Source organism: Chlorocebus sabaeus, chromosome 16 (genome assembly GCF_047675955.1).
Source record: "Chlorocebus sabaeus isolate Y175 chromosome 16, mChlSab1.0.hap1, whole genome shotgun sequence".
NCBI lineage: Eukaryota > Metazoa > Chordata > Mammalia > Primates > Cercopithecidae > Chlorocebus > Chlorocebus sabaeus.
In genome coordinates, this window is record NC_132919.1 from 46042880 (window position 1) to 46066731 (window position 23852).

The 23852-nt window shown below is 40.0% G+C and overlaps 1 long non-coding RNA gene across 1 annotated transcript in view; it reads left to right on the forward strand.

The window, feature by feature from the left end:
- The window catches only part of LOC140708656 (uncharacterized), a 482235-nt gene that overhangs the window by 454515 nt on the left and 3868 nt on the right, over positions 1 to 23852 (forward strand). The gene's annotated exons all lie outside the window — the stretch shown is intronic.

Below are 23852 nucleotides of genomic sequence, written 5' to 3' on the forward strand. Positions count from 1 at the left end.
TGGAAAACAATCACTTTAGCCTAATGGAAATTTTATTGACTTTGGAATTAAACAATTCTGAGTGTGAATTTACACTGAGAAGCTCACTGGAATGACAACTAAAATCTAGGGATTATCGCCAGGATGACTGTTCCTGCCTTGAATGTAGCTGGAAAATGCAGAGCTCAGGGACTTAACATACTTAACAAAAGCTATTACTGTTTTCATGAAAAAATTTAAAAATAACTCACATCGTTGATAAAGTTGGACAATATAATTTGGCAACCAAACGTTAGATGCTTTTTTAATTTGTAACTTGTAACTGCCTCTGAAACCATGTGAAGAGAAAAATTCCCAATATTTTGCATAGTGGGAATTAATACAGTAAGTGCATTTACAAGGGAATAGCCTCCAGTAGCATCTGTTTTAAAGGACACCGTTATTTTGGATGCCAAGGTGCAGGAATACTTGTTTAAAGAGCCATCTCTGTGCTTCATAGTCACTCCAAGCTCCCAGATGCAGGCTCAATGACAGATAAAGTCCATGCAGACCTGCCTCTGAGGATCTTTGTAGGTAGTTACAATTTGGCTGGCAGAATGTTGCCTGAGCACAAGACTCTCTATTTGCAAGCTTGGTTCTTCCTACAGGCTAAAAGGATCTCTTTGTTTTTATTCTCCTTCCCAGGGACTCAAACATATTTCTGTCTTTTTGAGGAGATTGCAGAAACCTGCCAAAGAGAGCTGAGGCCACACTTCTGCAACCCCAGCAGAACCTCCCCTGACCCTGGTTTTCTAGTTGACTAAGACCCCTCCCATGTGACGCGAGGCTGTTTCATAGGCAGTGAGGCCATGTTTTCATGCCATTCAGATGCTGAAGGTAGAAGGATTTAAAAGGGTTGGGGTGTTAGGAAGGGGAGTGACCCACAGCTGCTCTGGGGGTTGTGTGATGTGACAATAAACTTGACAAAAAGCCTCCAAGCAGATCACCATAGCAAACAAATGGAAAGTTATAGTCAACTTGCCCCTTTGGGATTGCCCTAGCAGTGCTCAGAGATTGGCTTCAGAGGTTAAAAAAGCAGGAGCTGCAGGTACAAAGGAAGGGACTGTCCAGATTTGCAACAAATAACAAAAAATAGTTCACATGTATAACATTACAATTCAGTGTATAAAGTTTTCTCTCTGGTCCATCATCTCCCTGGGGCTTTTATTGTACTTTTTAACACTTCTGACAAAGAAACCAAAATCTAGAGAGGTTTGGAGATTTGTCTGAGTTAAATTAAACTGGAAACTATTAGGGCAAAGACAGAAACCCAAAGCTCTGGAGGCCAAGGTCTTGGTTTATTCTCCTCTGTCACCTACTTCTGCTTCCCAGGTTGTAGCCACACAACCACATTGTTTGCCAGTGGGCACTACAGGAAGCTCCCTGGTAATAATAATAATAATTTCTATTAATAATGATCATCTTCATTATTTACTATGTGCTTCCTGTGTGCCAGGCCAAGTGCTCAGCACTTTTCATAAATTATCCCATTTAATCCTTAAAAACAGTGAATGAAGTAGATATGATTATTATCTTCATTTTAGAAATGAAAATTGAATTAGGAGGTTAAGAACTAGACCAAGTCACAGAGTTAAGAATCCACCCTCGTCTATTTAATTCTAGGGCCTCAAAATGTAAATCATACATTCCCATAGCTGAGAGACACCACACCCTTCCTGCTGACCCACAAGCCCAGGGATTTTTCAACACACCAGAAAGGATCCCGTCTTCAGAGATTCCCCTTTGAGCTTCTGATTGCCCACAATCCAAATATGTGGGAACTGAAAGGAAAATTGAGGAGCAGGCATTGATCTAGAGACCCAAGGATTTCAGAGTCTCCCCACAAAAGATAATCTTTTTCTTTACTTGCTCCATTCTGTAGCAAATATTTCTTCTCCTTTTATTTCACCCTATTGCTGTATACCTGTCTGAGGGATCCATGGGCTTAATAAAATAGACCCCAAACAATATAAAAAACAAAGCCAAGCCAAAATGAAGTTGTAGGAGAGAAAGTACTGCTGGCTTAGAGGGATTCCTTGAGCTATTTTTCTTACTACCTTTAGTACTAATTCCTCTCCGTGAATCTTTAGTCCCCTATGGCCAGCCCAACCAATTATTATTTTTTTCAATGTATCACCAGTGGAGCCAGATATTTTTAGGGCTCTGATGACTTAATGAATCTAATTTGATGGCTTCTCCAGATACTTTTCTCCTATCCCCTCCCCTTTACTAAAAGGCAGCACTCACGGTAAGTCTCAGTATGAACACTAGTTTTCCCGTGTGGTCTAAACATGTGGAGTCCGGACTTTTACTCAGGCAGCATGGGTTTAAGAAGGGCCAGCTGAGAGTCAGGCAGCGGAGTCACGTGGTCTAGAAGTCAGAGGTTCTGGGTTTTAATCTTTTCCCTGTAAGTATCTCATTTGTTTCATTCAAAAAGCATCTATGGGTTTGTTTGCCCCTTGCCAGTTACTGTGCTGCTGGCTATGTAAACTGTTGACTTTCACTTTCCTTCTTTTTATCGTGTTCCTTCCAGCTCTAACATTCCTGGCTTGGAAGCTCTTGAAAATGGTAAAAGTTGATGTGAAGTTGCAGGTTTAGATGGGGGTCTTCATTTGGTGGTATAAGAAGCAAGGGAGGAAAGGTTTGAAAGAATTCCGTAGAGATAAAGAGGCAGACAAATTCAGTTTTGCACTCACACCCTATCCCTCCCTTCTCCTACTTTATTTTCTCAGGGTCCTCCATCACTGATGCATTTGTTCTGTCCTAGGGATAGGAGTCATGATAGATGTCACATGACATCTGACAATGTAGGCAAGGAGGCGTAAGGGTCCCCTTCCTTAATGGGGGACTCCACAGCAGTATGCATAGTGGGAGAGCTTAGGCCATTGAATTATCCTGTGCAATGAATCCCTCCTTTTCTCTTCATCTTTCTATACTACTAACTTAGCACAAGGTCTTGTCAATGCATTCCTTAATTACTATGACAGAGAAGAAAGTTAACTAGTCTTCCAGTCTAAGTTCCTTCTATGGTTCCACTCCTTCTAACCCACAATGTGTTTCTGCTTTTGTCTTCTAATTCTAAATAAAGCACTTCACTGGCTCCCAGTTTCCTCTCATACCTGGCCCAGCTGTTCTCCTTTAGCTCCTCACTAGACACTCCCTTCACTGTACACCTTCTGTTTAAAGCTCAAGGGTCATTCCCACCTCCTCCCCTCTGTCAACTATCATCTTATCCAGTCCTCAGAGTCTAGCCTGTGTCTCTGCTTCAACATCGGGGATTACTCAGACTATTTTATTTATCTTACTTTTTCCTACGAATTATTAAAATAAGCAAATATTAATTTACTCATCATGTGTATTAAAGAAACCCACAATATGTGTGTGAAAAGGCAAGGTTCTTAGCCCTCCTTCAGTGTGATACAGTAAACTTTAAATTCTTTTACCTTAATCTCAATAAGCTATAATCACAGCAGAAAGTGAAGTGGGAGCAAGGGGGAGAAAGATGCCGTGGTCTTTTAAAGGACCAGATCTCACACAAACTCAGAGCGAGAACTCACTCATCACTGACGGAATCATGCTAACCCATTAATAGGGATCCACCCTCATGTTCCAATCACGTCCCACCAGGCCCCACTTCCAACACTGGGAATCACATTTCAACATGAGATTTTCAGGGGACAAACATCGAAACCATATCATTCCACCCCTGCCCCCCCCAAATCTCATGTCCTTCTCATATTGCAAAATGCAATCAACCCTACTCAATAATTCTCCAAAGTCTTAATTCATTCCAGCATCAACTCAACCAAAAGTCCTAAGTCCCAAGTGCAAAGACTCATCTGCAGATGAGTTCTCTCCACCTATGAGCCTGTGAATTCAAATACATGTTATTTGCACCCAAGATACAATGATTATACATATATTGGGTAAACGTTACTATTCCAAAAGGCAAAATTGGCCAAAACCGGGCTACAGGCACCATGCAAGTCTGAAACCCAGCAAGGTAGTCATTAAATCTGAATGCTTAAACATAGGCTTGTGTGCCTCCATGTCTCATGCTGATGCTAAGGGTACACTCCCAAAGCCTTGAGCAGCTCCTCCCCTATGGCTTCCCTGGGTGCAGCTTACACAGCTGCTCTCACTGGTTGGGGTTGAGTGCCTGCAGTTTTTCCAGGTGCAGGGTGCAAGCCGCTGGTGGAGCTATCATTCTGGGGTCTGGAGGGCTGTTGCTCCTTCCCAGAGCTCCATGAGGCAGTGTCCTGGTGGAGACTCTGTGTGGGAGCTCCAGCCTCACATTTCTTGTCAGCACTGACCTAGTAGAGTATCTCTGTGGGGGCTCTGTCCCTGTGGCAGACTTCTGCCTGGGCACCCAGGCTTTTCCATACATCCTCTGAAATTTAGGTAGAAGCTGCCAAGCCTCCTTCACATTTGCATTGTGAGCATCTGCTGACTTAACACCACATGGAAGTTACCAACGCTTATGACTTCTGCCCTCCAAAGCTGTGGCCTGAGCTGTACCTTGTCCGCTTTGAGTCAAGACTGGAGCCAGAGCAGCCAGGATGCATGGAACAGTGTCCTGAGGGTGCATAGAGAAGTAGGGTCCCGGACCTGGCCCCCTAAACCATTCTTTCCCCCCAGGTTTCTGGGTCTACTTCTGATCATAGGTTGTTAGAAGCAGCCACAGCATTTCCTGAATGCTTAGCTGCTTAGACATTTCTTCTGCTACTCAGTATGTGCTCTGTGAATCAGAAGCACTAACTAATTTGGGAACTTGTTAGAAATGCGGAATCTCAGGTTCCACTCCAGACTTACCAAATCAGAGTTTGCAATGTAACGAGTTATTTTCATGTGCTCATTAAAGTGTGAAAAGCACTGGTGAAAAGAACCACATGCAAAACAAGATAAGTATTAAACGGACATATGTTTGGAGAAATGAAAGAACAAGAGGCAAAGCCAAAAGGCTAACTTTGACTGAGCCAGGCAGTATACTGGAATCTTTCACCTAACTCACACATCTATCTCTTAACCCCACGAGTGAGTATGTTATTAAAGAGATATCATTATATTCATTTTTGAGAGAAGACTGAGGCTGAAAAAGATTCAGAGTTTTGGCCCAGGTTACACAATTAATAAAAAGGAGAGCCACAGACTAGGGAAACATATTTGTAAAACACATGTCCAGTAAAGAATGTGTATCTAAAATATACAAAGAAACTTAAAACTCAACAACAAGAAAACAAACCACTTAATCAAAAAATGGAACCAGGTGCGGTGGCTCACACCTGTAATCACAACACTTTAGGAGACCAAGGTGGGTGAATCACCTGAGGTCAGAAGTTTGAGATCAGTCTGACCAACCATGGCCAACATGGTGAAACCCTGTCTTTATTAAAAATACAAAAATTAGCAGGACATGGTAGTACATGCCTGTAATCCCAGCTACTTGGGAAGCTGAGGCAGGAGAATCGCTCAGAGCTGGGAGGTGGACGTTGCAGTGAGCCTTGAGATATGGCACCACTGCACTAGAGCCTGGGTGACAGAGCGAGCGTCTTTCTAAAAAAAATAAAAAAGAAAAAGAAAAATGGACCAAAGATCAACACACAAGATAAACCCAGCACACATAACACATAAAAGGATGCTCAGCATTATATCTCATTGAGGAATCGCAAATTAAAACAAAAGTGAGCCAGCATTACACACCTAATCGAAAGGCTAAAACCCAGAATACAACAACACCAAGTACTGAAAAGGATGTGTAGCGACAGAAACTCTCATTTATTGCTGATGAGAATGAATAATGAATAACAGTATGCCATGTTAGAAAACACAGTCTCTACAAAAGTAAACATAGTCCTATGTTTAATAGGATAATCTAGCAATCATGCTCCTAGGTATTTACCCCAGTGAGTTGAATACTTATGTGCACACACACAAAAACTGACGTTCATACAGATGTTTATAAAAGCTTTATTTATAATTCCCAAAACCTATAAGCAACCAAAATATTCTATAGTAGGTAAAGGAATGAACTTTGGTTCACCCAGGCAAGGGAATATTATTCAGCAACAAAAATAAACGAGCTATCAAGCCACGGAAAGACATGAAAGAAACTTAAATATCTATTACCATATGAAAGAAGCCAGTCTGAAAGAGCCACATACCGATTCCAACTCCACGACATTATGTGAAAGGCAAAACTATAGAGACAGCAAAAAGATCAATGGTTGGCAGAGTTCGGGGGGAGAAAGGGCTGGATGAATAGATAGATCCCAGATAAGCTTAGGGCAGTAAAACTCCTAATGATACTGTAATGGTCCAGTACATGTCATTATACATTTGTTGAAACTCATTGAACTGTACAGCATGAAGAGGGAACCCTAATACCAACTATGGACAAATGGACCATATTAATGCAAAATGTTAATAATAGTAGAAACTGTAGGGGTGACAAAGGAATGTATGGGAATTCTCTGTACTTTCTGCACAATTTGCACAATTTTATCTGTACATCTAATTTTTTTTAAGTAAAGTCTATTACGGAAAAATCAGAGGCAAAGTTAGAATTTGAACCCACATCTATCTGATATGAAAGAATACTCCAGGAAGGTGCCAAAAGGGCACTCAAACTTCCGCAAGATGGAAGTAAGCTTCCTTTAGGTGGGAGATGGAGAAAAAAGTGAGTGGTTCCATCTTAATCTTAAAGTTGCTCCCTTTCATAAAACAAATTTCCTTTGCAGTAACAATGATGTAAACAGTGAGTTTGCATCCATGAATTAAATCCCAAAGAGCAATAAAGAAACTAATTTCATGCAGATCCTTCCAGAAAATAGAAAATACTTCTCAACTTGTGTTACAAGGACAGCGTTGCTCTGATTCCCAAATCAAAACCATTATGAGACCAAAAAGAAAAAAGAAAAAATCTTATAATTCAAGTGCGTGTGGCCTTTCCTACTTTTCTCTACAAATTCTCAGATACAGCTCAGAAAGACTATCTGACATAGAGTCATGTGTGAATTTCCAACAAAGTGAATTCAATTATCAACAAAGAAGCGGGGAGAAACAGCAGTGATGACAAAACTGATAATACCTGCTAACCCACAATTTATGAGAGCAATAGAATATGTGGATAACATAAACCTTTTGCACCCTCTCACCAAAAGTCAATGTCTTTAAAACGCATACCTCCCTGCTAGCTTGCTGTAAGGACATTATGAAGACATCTCTGTGGTTAAGCTCTGTGAGTCTGATCAATGACGCCAACACCTGTTTAATTTTGGAGCTGGTGCTGTTGTTTCTACACATTTTGTTCTAATTCCAATTGTTTATGAAAAAAATGAAGGTAGAAGTTAATGGCAAGTATTTACTTTTCCATAAATTTGGAATCTTCAAAACACTCTCTAACCCATAAGATATAAATCTTTATGACACCATAAGATATTAGTTATTCAATCATAGTAAGAATTTCTTTTAATTTCTCTCCTGGGTTATCTGAAAGGAATCTTTTTTGTTTTTTCACTCTACTACATTCAAAGGGAATTTTACTCCCAGTTTAAAGCTTGATGGGAGCCTATACAGACTCCAGGCTGAAAGCTGTCCCAAGCCTTTGGCATAAACCCATATCCTTAGCAAACTCCTCCCCCTGAGTTTTCTGATTTAATTAAGGTGATTTCTGCTGCTGCTCCCCCAATGAGTCTTCCAGTCTTTCTGAAAGTCTGTTGCTGATCCCTGTGATAGTATCTGCATTTTTCTTCACTGAGCACATTAATTGTCAACCAAACACCAGGCAATGTTCTCAGCCCTGCCCATCTGCCATCATGATGTAATGTCTTTCCCATCTACCTTCACTCAGATCAAGGACACCAGTTCTCTTTTGTCCCAAGCTCTACAGCCGTAGAACTTGAACCTCTCCACTATGCAAAGTAGATTAGAGCCCCCTTTGCTCAGTGTCTGACACTGAGGACCACTCTCACAATTGCCCGCATCCCTGAGGCCCACCAAGACTCATTCTAGGCCAGTAGCTAGTAGTCAATGAATACTAACCTGAAGCCCGGAGATTCCTTGAGCTCCTACTTATTTCAGTTCAGCGCTCATTGGGATATCGCAGCCCTGAGTGAATAGGCTGCTCTGTCGTAATCTAGAATGTATTTAGCCCTATGAGTGGAGATAAATGTCTGAGGCTTTTAGTGATCATTGTGCATTCTGCACAATCTAAAGGACCAGTAGCCAGCACAGGGAGGCCCAAGTCCGGGGTAAGTCATTTACATGGAAGACCATGGGAGTGTTCTCCAAGTTTCTGCACACAGCAGCAGCGGTGAGTGGTGCCAAAGACTTGGTCTAGTGTTGCTGTCAAAGGCAATGGCATAATAGTGCCCTCTAGTGGCAACTGAACTGTGTCCCATAAGCTGTGACGTGAGCTCAGCATGGTGAATCCTTTTCTCCTCTGAAAGTGAGATGGTGTAAATAATCTGATGCCTGAGTCATAGGCACCTTGTCAAGAACATGTGCTCCCCTTAATGAGACTCATGCTGGAGTCTTTCAGAGTGCATGAGTTCTCTTCTTTCTCTGCAAAGGCCCCTACTGCCCTTTATTTTTAAACAGCTCTCTTGAGACCCAATTTATATACCACAAAAATTCACCCAATTTACATGAACAACTCAGTATATTTTTTCAGTATATTTACAGGGCTCTGCAACCATTATCACAATCTCATTTTAGAACAGTTCCATCACCCCAAAAAAGAAACCCTGTGCCCACGTGCAGTCCCTCTCCGTTCCTATCCCCAGCCCTCAGCAACTGCGAATCTACTTTCCGTCTCTGAATATTTGCCTGTTCTAGACATTTCATATAAATGGAATCACACAAGCTGTGGTCTTTCGTGTCTGGCTGCTTTCACTTAGCAGAATGTTTTTGAAGTTCACACATATTGCGGCCTGCATCAGTACTTCGTTCCTTTTTGTGGTTGAACAGTGTTCCATTGTATGGATATACTACATTTTATTTTTGAGATTGAGTCTCACTCTGTCACCCAGGCTGGAGTGAAGTGGTGCAATCCTGGCTTACCGCAGCCTCCACCTCCTGGGTTCAAGCAATTCTCCTGCCTCAGCCTCCCAAGTAGCTGGGATTACAGGTGTGCACCACCATGCTTGGCTAATTTTTGTATTTTTAATAGATATGGGGTTTCACCATGTTGGCCAGGCTGGTCCCGAACTCCTGGCCTCAGGTGATCCACCCGCCTTGTCCTCCCAAAGTGTTGAGATTACAGGCATTGGCCACTGCACCCTGCTGGATATACTACATTTCATGTATTCATTTGTCCTCTCATGCTCTTTGGGAATAAAAGTGTTTATGAGCTGAGGCTTTAATGCAGTCATCACCTTGACTTTCAGGTTGATTCTGAAAAGTTCCAAAACTAGACTTTCAGAAAATTGAAAATCTTCATTTTGTCCTTTTGTAGTAACATAATAAGGGTATACGAGCTTTCCAGACTCACTGTTGTGAAAGGTGGTGATGCCATTTAGCCTCTGCAATATCCCTGTTCCACTACAGTACTTGATAGACAGTACATCCCATGTCCTGTCTCAGGTTATGTGTTACCTTGAGAAATCCTGATGCAGTAATTCTAGAATTTCCCACATATTTTAATACATACCAGAATTTATATTATTCGTTTTCATATTTTAACCCCCCTAACAGTCCTAAAACCTAATTGACCATAAGTAATGGAGAATTTCGTATAATCCCTAAAAGCTTTCATAGAACTAAGATGGTTAAGAACTTAGTTCTGTTTTCACCCCTATACCAGCACATTCTCATAAAGCCCTACCTTACATCAAGACAGGCCTCTTACCCAGCATTACAATTTTTTTTTGTATCCAAGCAAGATCCCAGTTTCCTTGAGAGAGAATACCTACGTTAATTCTTAATACTGTAGTCCCCTAACAATATTGACTACCTGGCCAGTGATGCTAAAATTTTCTGGTTATGGTGGGAATAGAAAATGCGGTGTATTCAAAAGACACAATAGAACCAACTCTCAGTCATAATTCCACCAGAACGTTTATTCTAAAACCCTCGAAGCTTACATGAAACAAATGACCATGTTTTGCAAGAAAATATTTATTGAAAGTTCAAAGACTGGATAATAGGTTTTTTGTTTGTTTTTTGTTTTTTGAGATGGAGTCAGGCTCTGTCGCCCCAGGCTGGAGAGCAGTGGCACGATCTCGGCTCACTGCAAGCTCCGCCTCCCGGGTTCCCGCCATTCTCCTGCCTCAGCCTCCCGGGCAGCTGGGACTACAGGCGCCCGCCACCACGCCCGGCTAATTTTGTTTTTGTATTTTTAGTAGAGACGGGGTTTCACCGTGTTAGCCAGGATGGTCTCGATTTCCTGACCACGTGATCCGCCTGCCTTCGCCTCCCAAAGTGCTGGGATTACAGGCATGAGCCACTGCGCCCAGCCAAATAGTTCTTTTCTACTATTGCTATAGCTGCAGCTTGGATCTGAAGCCAAAATATCAAACAGCTATACTTGACTTTTTTCAGAATTCTGAGATTCTCTAGTGTCAAACGAGTAAAGTAGGCTCTAAGAAATAATATTTGAATTGTTGATATTTCAGGGTTTTTTTTTTTTCCCCCTTCATTTTCTACGGACTATGTTAAAACAGGGAACTGCCCTTCCAAAACAAGGTTAAGAGTGGCACCGCCATTCATCATGGAGCTAGCTAATGCTCTGTTGTAGCTGTGTAATGCAGTGTAGGTGACACGCTTAAAAGTAAGTTTGGTTGCCTTAACTGGAAAGCGAGGAAGAAAATGTCTGTTTCTGTCATTTTTCCTAGAACTGATGAGAAGAAAGATTGATGAGTACAGTTTTAGGATGGCAAGAGACAGAGATTTCAGACACTGGGTTTTACTCTCAAGTCAAATAAGGCTGGGATGGATGACATTGTTTAAACCCTCACGGTATCTCAGTGAACAGCTTGGGCACTATAATGGAAAACTGCAGGGCAGCCCAGGTGGTACGGATGTTTCTTATGAGGGCAATAGCTATGACTAAAAATCTAATAGCAATCAAAAGTGAGTCCCGAGGGGCAAATTCCCTTCCTTCAATGTTGCTGAACAATAGCAGCAGCACTTTTGATGCTTGAGAGCTGATGAATGACCAAGGTTGCTGCAGTATTGTATAACTTTTCAAAGCCATTTCTGACATCAGAAAAATCGAGACATGTGGTAAGCAAGCCTAAAAACGGCAAAGGCTCTAAAATAGACTCTAAAAAAATAATGAGAAACTTGAGCAGCTGAATCATAATCTAATACTTAAAGAATAGTGAGTCTGCTGTCATCATCCAGCTTTGCCAGGCTCTGCAAAAATCTTAACCCTACCTCTTAAAGGCATACCTCTTTCTCATCTTCCCATCACCTCTACCTCCAAAACCAAAAAATAGGGTTATAAGGGTCCACCTGCATTCATAGACGGCCAGCTTGTTGCATACTGAGTTCCCTAATGTGATCTAATTAAAAATCTGATTTAATTAAATCATGAATAAACAAAATCTACAATAAAAATTATGTTAACAGGTTTTGAAGGTAACATCTCATTTAATTCTTACTTTTAAAAACTATAAATGTATGTACTATTAGTAGTGATGCAGAATATTTTCTTGATCCCATCACAGAACTCACAGCAGTGGTGCTGTTTACTTAACCCACCATGCTCAAACCCTCTTGGGAGGGAGCACATGAGCAAACAAGTGTGAGAATAGGCTGGCTGCTTTGGCACTGGCAGGAGCAAACTCCATTTACCTGGGCACACTGCACTCAACCTCTTGCAAGAGGGAGCACACAGGCAAGTGAGTGTGGGAACTGGCTGGCCGTTTTGGCACCAATAGGAGCAAACTCTGTGCAGGCCATGCATGTTGCAATGCTCTCTTAGCTCCACCATCCGCGAACAGTAGTGTTAATCAGCTCAGTGCATCATCACATGCACTTTGCCTCATCGCATGGGGCAGCTGCCCTCTGCCAGTGAGGGCAAAGGGCCAGTGTGACAGCCTTTTTGGGTACCCCCCAAAAAGGTGGGTCCTGAATTCTTGTCTGGTGCCCAAGAAGAATGAGGTCATGCAGACGAATTAAATGATGGTGCATGTGGAGAACTGTATTGAGTGATGAAAGCAACTCTCAGTGGAGAAGGGAGCTGGAAAGGGGACAGGAAAGGCAGGTCACTCTTCCCTAAAGTCAAGTCACCTCTCTGCCTCTCTCCGCCAAAGTCAAGTTGCCTCTCTCCACCAAAGTCAAGTTGCCTCTCTCCGCCAAAGTCAAGTTGCCTCTCTCTGACATCCAGCCATTGTCTCTGAAGTTGTTGCCTCTCCCTGATGTCCCCTGCAACATCCAGTTACTTCTCCAAAGTCAAGTTGCCTCTCCCTGACATCCAGCCACTTCTCCTCTCTGCCAGCTCAGTCTGAGGTCTTTATAGGCACAGGATGGGAGGCGGGCCAGGCCATAGGTAGTTTTGGAAAAGGCAACATTCTATTGGTCAAAAGCCATTATTCAAAAAGAACCAATCTGGAGAGTGCGGACAAACAGGAATAGAAGTTCTCACTTTGGGCTGTGGGTTTCAGGCTACTTTTGGCTTAAAGGTAAGTTTTCCACCAGAGTCCCACCTCTGTCGGCCTAAAGTTTCTCTGCCTCCTGCCTCTCTCGTTAGTACTGTTTCACAAAAGAAGAAATTTGGGGTTCAGAATGATTACATAACTTGCCCAGAGTTCTTCAGTTAGTAAAGGACAGAATTATAATTTCAGCCCAAATTTTTGAATCCATATTTGCTATGGTTGCTGGCAACTCATAGTTTTAAGTGAATTTTGTTAACAAAGCGTATCTGATACACCAACCTCATAGCAGGTGTTCAATAAATGTGTTTCCCATTTTGCCCCTCTTTGGGGAACTAAATCTTCCCCTCTCCGGTATATTCCTTTTTGAGTTCATAGTGCCTTGAAAGTCCCTCTGAAGGAGTTAAACCCAATGTTTGCAAAACAAACTATGGGCCACAGTCATTGGGAACAATTGTTTGCAAAACAAACTGTGGTTCACACCCACAGGGAGCAATTGCTCGCTAATTGTGCCAAAGGGTTTGCATTGTTTTATCTTAGAGAAACTCTGAGACTGAAGAATGGCACCCTTTCTCTTAAAGCCCATGACACACAGTGTTAGGTAGGAGGCTGAACATTTTTTTGAGGAATGTCTTTGTACATAAAATATCTGAACCCTAGAATCCAGCTCAGGAAGGTGGGGAAAAGCCTTTGGAATTTAAAAGATTTCAATGTCCACTGGTCACCATACAGTCTATTGTTTCTCCAACCTTTAATGATGTTTATTCTTAAAATTGATATAAATTAAATGCTTTTAAAAATCAAATTATATTTCTTTGTTGCCTTATATTTGAATTTCGGAGATGAGACTCAGAAGCAAAAGTGACCATAAGCCACAGTCCAAACTGTATCTGAGGATTTAGCAAATGCCATATTTAAAGGCAAATGGTATGCATGTCCTGATGAAATATTGATATGCTCGGTGTGCACCTTCAGCAGGACAGACCTGGGCTTAAAGGAGTAGAGCTGCAATGGAAGACTGACAGCTATCACAGGGCAGGTCTCCTGTGGGCATGAGCCCATATACTGATCTCCCAGGTACACAGCCTGAACAGCTTACTTGTAGTAATTTAGCCCCAGGAAACCGGGCTCACACCAATCAAACTCACACAGGATTGATTGGTATTAGAAAGCTACTTTAATAAGTTACAAGAAGAAATCTTGACTGCCAGGATTCCAGCTATCCACAGAAGCCAATCAGTGTACTTTCTTCCCAGCGGGGAAACCTGCTTGAGAGACCATCTGCACCATAGGGATTTGATAGAGAATTTAATCATAAATTGATGGGAAGCCAGTGTCTGCTAAAGGATTATTTAAGACAGCTGATATTGGAAGAGAATGAATCCAATGGACTATGTAAATAATCTATTCTTCTAGATTTTCCAAGTTGCCAAATTATCAGAAAGCAAAGTGCTTGAACTATATTAGCTTAACATTCCCCATCATGGAAGATGTGGTCTGCTGTCTCTTAGATTCCAGTATTCACATTCAGTGAATGAATGTTGTGATCAAATAGTCCTCACGTATAGGGTGTGCCAAGGAGAAGATAACCTTTTGACTCTGCATTTGAAAACTGCTAATGACTTCTTATGTTTCCTTTAGTTAAATTGTACAATAGATATCATTAATCTCCTACTAGGTGTTAGGTGCTCTGCAAGATTCTGAAATTATAAAGTTGAATAAGACACAGTCCCTGTCCTGGGGGAGTTAATAGTCTGTAAGGAAATTACATACTTAAGACAGCTAACATAATTAGGATTGGGCAGGGGCATGAACAAAGGGTGGAGTCACTAATTTAGCCAGAAAGCAATATGGGAAATAGTTCAGGAAGTTTCTACCGAGGAATTCAAAAATAAAATGTCACTTCCTAGATGCACAGAAACATATGGGCATTCCAGGCAAAAGAAAACATGATATGTTTACTGGACAGAATGTGTTGGAACCTAGTTTTTAGATTCCTTCCTGGGCAGGGGTCGCCGTGAGAGACCACTCGACACGGAAGTCACAGCGGAGAGATTTATTGCTAGCGCACTAGGGTCCTATGTCCTAAGTTGGCCACAGGACCCCGAATGCTTGTTACAGACAGTTTATAAAGGCAAAAACCACAAAAATTCACAAAGCTTGAGGCGCAAGATGATTGGAGCAGGTTATGGCCTGAGCAAGGTGTCTTACTCTGATTGGTTGGTTTGAACCTGGTTTGAACCCGCACGGGGTATTTCCCAGACTTGTTCTTCTGTTTGAGTTCCAGGAATTTGGGTGGGTGTTTTAGATAGCCACATGGACATCAGGCGGGTGTTTTAGATGGCCACCTGGTCATTGGGTGGGTGCTTTAGATGGCCACCTGGTCATTGGGCGGGGGCTTTTAGATGGCCACCTGGTGTGGCTTTTCTAAGCTTCTAAGTTTCTAAGTCTCTAAGTCTAAAAGTCTAAAGGTTTCTAAGTTTCTAAGTCTATAGGTCTCTAAGTCTCTAAAGGTTTCTAAGTTTCTAAATCTATAGGTCTCTAAGTCTCTAAAGGTCTCTAAGTTTCTAAATCTATAGGTCTCTAAGTCTCTAAAGGTTTCTAAGTTTCTAAATCTATTTTCAAATGCTTCTGAATGAAAGTAGAGTAGATATCCAGTACAAACCAGCTTGGAAAAAATGCATATTTTCTAATAAAACTAGAATATCTATGAGAGTATACAATGTTCACGATTCACTTCAGGCATAACTGAAACCAGGCACTCACACTTCAGGCACCAGTGGTTTCTTTCTTGTTTCCTGTACTTCTATTTATATTGTCTGCGTTTTCACGGAGGCTGTCTCCATGTGATGGGAAAGACAATTAACAATTTCGGGCTTGCATGTCCCTTTGCTGCCTGTGATTCTAGAGGATATTAAGGAACATCTTTCTCAACCAAAACCTGCAAAAGTACAGGAAAAACTCTAGGTCTGGCTTGTACAGCATACCTATACCTGAAATAATTGTGATATTCCTTGTGTTGAAATGCTCTTAACTGCTCAGTAAGGTGATGGAGACTGAAGAGGATTATTATGACAGAGTGGGGTATTTCCTACAGAAAGGAAAGCTGGAAAAATATATCCTATGTGTCCACAATGCTACCAAAGCCTAAAAACACATTGTATTTTGGAACTTATAGGTGTGACAAGTAAATACAGTTCAGAAAATAATATAACGTCAGTCAATAAAGTCAGGTTGTTCTAATGAAGATTTCAGAATATTAATTTACCTGACAACACGATCTGTAAATAGTTCACCTAAAGAGATTGGTGTTTATTCTAAATGTCACCAGGAATCAGTTGCAATTTGTAATTTAAAATGTGCCTGGTACCTTGTAAAAACTTTCTAGTATAATCATTACAGTGAATTCTTAAAAATTCCTATGAATTAAGTATCATTCTCTTTATTTAAAAGATGGAAAAAAATAAGCTCAGAGATTAAGTAATATGCCCACATCATAGGACCAGTAAGTAGCAGAATCAGTATTCAAGCTCTGACACAAGTTTAAGGCCCATACTTTTAGTCCCTATGCACACACATCTGTTGCAGATGTTTTCGCTCCTTAGTTCAGCTAAATCCAGGTTCTTGTGCCACGACCAGAAAAAGTTAAATGTGCAGACACATTGAAGGGTAAGAGGAAAGGAATTCATTGGACAAAAAGGGGGGCAGGGAGGGGCAAAACTCTCAGCAAAGAGAGAGCGGGTCCTGCCAGCCAGTTTCCGCCTCACAGATTGAACACCAAGTCACCACACAAGAACTGAAGAGGCCAGGCTCCTCCCCTCTGCAAATGTTGGGAACACCCCGTGGCTCCATCCCATCCATCCAGCCTGCAGGCCAGTCGGAGATTCTCCTGGGACTCTCCCCCTTATCATTTATCACATATATGTAGTAATTTAGGTGAGCCTGCCATGATGAAGAAGGGTGGCTTTAAAATGTCAGTTTTTAAAAAGAGGAACAGTCTTTACTGAGAAAAAGAAGAGTTGAAAACTCTTTAGCAATGATCCAGGGGTCTGTTCTATGGCTATCCGGATGGATTGACTGGATTATATTTAGTGAGGAAGTATGATTTAACAATTACCACAACTCAATTAAAAAAAAAAAAAAAGACATTCCGTAAGAGCAGCCTCTTGCTTCTGATCTACATTTAATGGGTCAGTAGTTCCCAGTACAGGTTGTGCATGTGGCATTTGGGTTTTAACAAGCTCCACAGGTGACATTGATGCTCGGACACATGTGGGGCCCATAGTACCAACAGTACTCCCATTTCAATGTGCTCCTTTCCCCCAGCCGAGGTACAGTGATTTGTATCCCCAGGACAAAATGTTGAAATGCCTAATAAAAATGTCTGGCATTTTATACAACCTTATGCTTAGGACAGAGGGTAGCTGCCCTCTCATTCACTAGGATTGATAGTCTCTTGGTTCCAGATGAGCAAAGCTAATTCCCCTCCTCAGGTATTTGCTGTTTCAAAGTTTATTTGAGAAGGTTTATTTACTCTAGTCATTCTGAATTTGGGAATTGGAGTGGATTCATCTGTTGCCACTTTAAATTTCCTTTGACTTTTGAAAAGCTGTGATTACCTCAATATTTCCTCAAGTTTTTATTTTTTCTACTATCCACTCATCTTCAAAGATGTCTCTTCGCTGTTTATCTTTCTTTTAATAAATCAGAACTATTTCATTTAAAATGCTTTATGGTTATATTTGGAACAGACATTTATTTCCTTGTTCTTAGCATTTTCTCAGATAATCATTCTTAGTTTAGTCTGTTGTGTGTTTTGAGCTTCACGGATCCAGCAAAAATGTCAGTGAAAAACAAACCATCAGGAATGAATTGTTTAGAAATTGATACTTGAGTCACAGGAGTCTATCAGAAGCTTCCCTAAAACTGGATTTAAAATAACACGAAAGGCCGGGCACGGTGACTCACGCCTGTAATCCCAGCACTTTGGGAGGCCGAGGCGAGGGGATCACGAGGAAACTCCATCTCTACTAAAAATTTAAAAAAAAAAAAAAAAAAAATAGCCAGGCATGGTGGTACACGCCTGTAGTCCCAGCTAGCTACTCAGGAGGCTGAGGCAGGAGAATGGCTTGAACCCGGGAGGCGGAGCTTGCTGTGACCTGAGATCACACCAAAAAAAAAAAAAAAAGCGGGAAGCACTATAAATACTACGCGCATCTTACCAGAATGAACACAAAAGGAAGAGGGAACGTGCACAGAAAGGGAAGATTTGAGAAAAGAAAGATAAACATTGTCTGTTTCATAGTTTCTTTTAATGTTTCCCTAATTGAGTTCCTTAATTATTCTCAGAAATCTGAACATTTTCTGGAGAGAACATGGAGCTAATGTATTAATTTTTTTTTATGTGGAACTCTTTTCCAACAGAGGGCAAGTTCAAGAATATCTATTCAGTATTTCCGAAGACCTCCATATAAAAACAAAAGTAAATTAATAGTTTAGAGATCAAAGCACTTAGAAAATGTTGTGTATCATCCCTCTATGAGTAAGTGGAGAATCATCACATACAAGAATATTTAGTAATATGCATTTCATTAAAATCAAATATTAGTGGGAGTTATGTGAGTGTGGAGAAAAAAATAAATGACTTCAATCTGTAGGAAAAGCAAGCAAATTTTTGGGATGGGAAGGAAAATTAAAGTTTAATAATCAGATATTTTCTTAAAGTTAATTTTCCTTGCCTTTGTCTCATGCAGAAGCTCTATCAGAGACATGATTTATGGGCATCTTATTTTAATTAGCAGTCTGGAGGTAAATGTTCTGTGAAAAGTTGAGTGTGTGTCCTCACTTTGCAAGGCTGCAAGGGGAACACATTGTGAAATATGTCACACAAGCTTACTAATGCCATATGTTATATATTCAGTTTCATTTTGCTTTGTTTTTAATTGCATAAATGTGACCAGGCATGTGTGAACCATAAAGCTAATAAAATGCAAGTTTCATGGCCCCTACCTTGCACAGATTCTTCCCAAGGTCCCAAGAGGGGCCTTGGCAATGGCATCTGGTCATATGTTTCTGTAAAATTGATTAAGTAAGATATATTTGCTGCAATCTTTAAGATCAGGTTTCCTCAACCCAAACTGGTATTCCCTAGTGCCATTTGATAGTAATATAGTCATGGCCATTTATGAAATCCACTTAAGGGGAAGAGGAGTTGGGAGATACATTTATTTTACATTTAGTGAAATATAGTTATGAGCTTCAGAGTCACTTCTGTGTATAGTTAGATTATTGCCAAACACCTCAGTGTTGAAATGACTTCCAGAAATATCTTCCTGCCAACTGTGAAGATTTACTATGTGATATGGTTTGGCTCTGTGTCCCCGCCCAATTCTCATGTCAAATTGTAATCCCCTATGTTGGAGGTGGGACCTGTGGGAGGTGATTGGATCATGGGGATGGATTTCCCTGTTGGTGCTGTACTCGTGATAGTGAGTTTTTGTGAGAGGTGGTTGTTTAAGTGTATAGCATCTCCCTAACCCTCTCCCACTCCTGCTCCAGCTATGCGATGTGTGTGCTCCCTCTTCACCTTCCTCCATGACTGCACATTTCCTGAGGCTTCCCCAGAAGCCGAGCAGATGCCAGCATCATGTTTCCTGTATAACCTGTGGAACAGTGAGCCAATCAAACCTTTTTCATTTATAATCCACCCAGTCTCAGGTATTTCTTTATAGCAGTGTGAGAACAGACTAATACACTATGCCACGTTGAAAAACTATGAGGCTCAAAGTGGTATTGTAGTCTGCAGGTATGCCTCAAATCTCTATAAGGGCGATATATGAAAAATTGAAGAGAAATAAGCTTTGAACTTTATGGAGCCATAAGCTAGTCTCTGGAAATTTCTTCCCAATATCACATGTGTAAAATTATAAGTAGAGGATTTGTTTCTTAATGATGCCTCTTCAAAACAGAAGTTTTCTTGTCATGAATATATGAGATAATGCAGATTATATACTTATAAATGTACCAAGCACCTTTAAGGATATCATGCAAAATAAAATTTGTCAGAATTCTGGTGTTTAGAGAGAGTAAAGCTGTAGCAGACATATGAAACAGGGATAATACATGTTTCAGAATTATCAACTGTTATGAATACCCAATATACGTAATTGTTAAAAAAACTACGTTTATTTATACTAAAGAAAAGACTGAATTTGTCCAGACTCTATATAGAAAATCTTTTTAAATTGTTGTCCCATAAAGAGGTGATTTATTAAAGAGTATGTGGTCAAAAGTTATAAAAACTAAAAGTATTATGGTGACATATGATCAAGTTGTTCATGAATAAAAAACTTATTTTTCTCAATTCTGTGGTATTTATTATATTTGTCAGCGATATAAAATTTTGTAATTTATTATGCTTTCTTTTCTATTTTAAATATATATTCAATTTTACATAGTTTGTATTCATAATTCTATGAGTTTATTTTTAGAGACAGACTCCAAACTGAATAAGCTTTAGGTTCCTATAAACCTGAATTTTCCTGTATAGGCGACTTCTTCCAGGAATGGCGTCTGAAGAAATGGAGCAGATAGCTCCTTACTTGCAGAAGGGGGTCATTCTCCTTCCTAAGGAGTATGAACAAGTAGTGTTTATTCCAGCAATGTCAGAAAGTTTAACTTTAGAAAACTCTGTTAATGTAATTTACCCCATTTATTGATTAAAGGAGAAAAATTCTGAGATCATTTCAATAAATTCAAAAATATATTAAATAAAATACCCAGGAGAGATAAAATTCATAGTAAACTAAATATGGAAGGAATCATCCTTAACCTGATAATGATTGCCTACCAAAAGGCTATAGCAATTATTGGACGTAAGGTGAAATAATAGAATCAATCACTTTAAGATCAGGAACAGAATGAAAAATCTCTACTATTACTGCCAACTAAAGCAACAAGACAATAAAAAGCAATTAGAAGTGAAAGTATTGCGAAGGAAAAATAATTTATAATCTACCAATTATATATTTGTGTTCCTCGACTATTAAATACAATCTATAGGAAAAATGCTAGAAATAATAAGCAAGGCACTTACATTGAAGATACAAAAATTAGTTATATCCCTATGCACTAGAAACAGCCATTAAGAAAATATAATTGTTTTCAAAAACATCATTCACATTAGCAATAGAACCTATCATGTAGCCAGAAATAAATCTATCAAAAAAGGTCTAAGACCTATATGGAAAAATGAATAATATCTTTATTGAAGGCATAAAAGTCCCCTAAGTAAATGAAGAGAGATACTTTTGGTCATGGATGGGAAGAATCAATTTCATAAAGGTGTCAATTCCCTCTAAATTAATCTATAAATTTAATGAATTTCTATCATAATCCCATCACAGTTTTTTATAGACTGTGACAAACTAGTCTGAAAATGCATATGGAAAAGTGCATAGCCAAGAATGGTTAATTTCAAAGAATGAGGAGGAGGAATTATCCCTATCAGACTTATACAGTTATAGTAATTGGGAGAATATTTATTCAGAGATAGATAAATTGACCTTTGAAATGTAATAGAACAACTCTGACACAAGGATGAGGACTTTATGTTTGACAAAAGTAGCAATTTACAATTCAGCAGGATGTTGGACTGCATAATAGGTAGTGCTGAGACAGGATGCAAATGGAAAAAATACAGAATTATTGATGTCATTTATACCAGTGTTTCTCAATTGGGATGATTTTGGCCCACTGCGGCAATGTTTGGGGTCATTTTTGGGAGAACAACTGGAAGGGAAGAATATTATTGGTGTCAAGTGGATACAAGTCAAGGATGCTGCTGAATGTTCTACAAAGCATAGTGCAGTTCCCCACCATACCCCTCCCAAAAGAGCATTATTCAGCCCCAAATGTCATAGTGTCATCACTGAGAAACCCAGCACTAGCAAGAACAGATTTCTTTCAGATAACCAGAAGACTGAGTTGTGGTTATCTGGGAGAAATCTGTCATCCCTTTTCAGATCTGTTCAAATGTCACCTTCTAAATACAACCTATCTGAACCCCGTTTATTTACTTATTCTTTCATTCACTTAAATTTCGTCTTTATGGCATTTTAAAAATTTTTAAATTTCAGTTTTTATTTTAGATACAGGGAGTACATGTGCAGATTTTTTTACATGGGATTATTGCATGATGCTGAGTTTGGAGCACAGATCCCGTTACCCAGGTAGTGAGCATTGTACCTGATAGGTAATTTTATTAACTCACTCATCCCCCTGCCATTCTCTCGTAGCCTACAGGGTCTATTGTTCCCCTCTATCTAAAATTAGAACCTCCATTCCTCCTTCTGTAACATTTCTGATCCCTCTCGATTCTACTCTACTTTTTCATTATTCTATAGCACTTACATTCTAACATTCAACAAAATGTACTTGTTTATTATGTCTATTGTTCATTGTCAGTCTGCTAGAATGTCTTGTTTTGTTTATTGAAATATCACAAACACCCAGAATAGTGCTTAGCCTGCAGCATTTAATCAATAAATATTTAATAAATAAATAATCCCAAGTGCTAATTACTACATACAGTGGCAGGATCGTTCATAACCTTCTGGTGGATAGTGTCATTTTGAAGAGGACTGTGGCACTGTCAATTATATTTGAAGATGCACACACCAAGAAAGTCAATGTGAAGATGGAGGTCAAAGTTCATCACAGAACTTTTCCCCCCAGCACCAACCAGATGAGCCAATAAAGTCGACTCCAAGGAAAAGAGTCACCAAGTTATTCTGAGTAATAAGTCAAATGCATAAAATTAATGACATGTAACTAATAAAAGAAGCAGAAGATTAAGAACAGAAGACAATTGTAGCATATCAGGGCTCCTAACCCTGACTACCTCCCAATCTGTATGCCATGATCTTTTAAAAACATTTTTATTTTTAGGCAATAAATAGGAACTCATATTTGCCTTTTTTCCTCATAATTTAAAACAAATTGGCATTTGAAAGTGATTATCCAACAGCACAAATGTAGAATCACATGAGACACACACACATACATGCACATGTGTGTGTGTCTGTGCATTTGTGTATGTGCATATAAATATGTATGGATATTTATATCCTGATGCTCAAACTCAGACCTTTTGAAGTGGAATCTCCTGGTATGGACCCAAAAAATGTGTGTGTGTGTGTTCTTGTTTGTTGTTGCTATTGCTCTTCGGTTGATACTGATGATCAGCCAATTTCTACAACTTTCCATCCAGCAGGTTTTCAGATGTGTTCCAAGAAGCCCTAAGTATGTGAGTATCTGTGGAGATATCTGTGGAATCATATATTTGGTACTCTGGTAAATAAGATGGTTTTATCTCTTTTATATTGTATGTATATTTACGGATTTTATGTAAGATATTTTTGGAAAAAAAAGTATTGTTTTAAAGTTAATATTCCATTGATTCAGAGAAACCTGGTAAACTGAATGATGTTTAAAGTATGTGGTAGGTGCTGTGATGGACCACACAGATCTGCAGGAATGAGGAAATTTTTCTTCCAGCTGTTGAGAGTGCCACCAGAAGATGAACCTCAGCTGCCATCCATCTTTGAAGATTGCTTCAGCTGAAGAAAACGGTCTGGTCCTAGGTCAGCTTCCTTCTAGGAAAGGCACATATCCCATATCCAAAGGTTAACTTTAGAAAAATCTGTTAATGTAATTTACCCCTTATATGGGTGTAAGAGAGTCCTGACTCTCTTGCTTCAACTCAGGACAACTTTGAACAGCGATCCCAGTCTCCAGAACACCCTCTGATGGGGAGCTGAGCCCTTTACTAGGACAGCATCACAGCTGCCTCTGCCCAATCCTGCTCCCTTTCCATCCTCACTGTTAAATTCCCAGAGCTCTCCCTAATAAGCATCCTGCTCATTAACGTGCATCTCAGAGTCTGCTCCTGAGACACCAACTTACAACACCGAGTGAACCTAGATCATGCGAATATATGATGTGCCGCACTGCATCGTTGCGCAAACGAGTGAGCTGACTAAAATACTGACAGATAAAAGAAGGAAAAATGTACCACATGCCAAAATCACACCGTTCTGCATTCATAACACATGGAAACTAACGGTCTGCCAGTTGTGAGTTAGCAAAACAGGAAGTTTGTAAGGCACACTGGCATGAAATTACATGGATACACATATATAGCATTAACTTCTGCCTTTGCCCGCTTAATTAGAGACA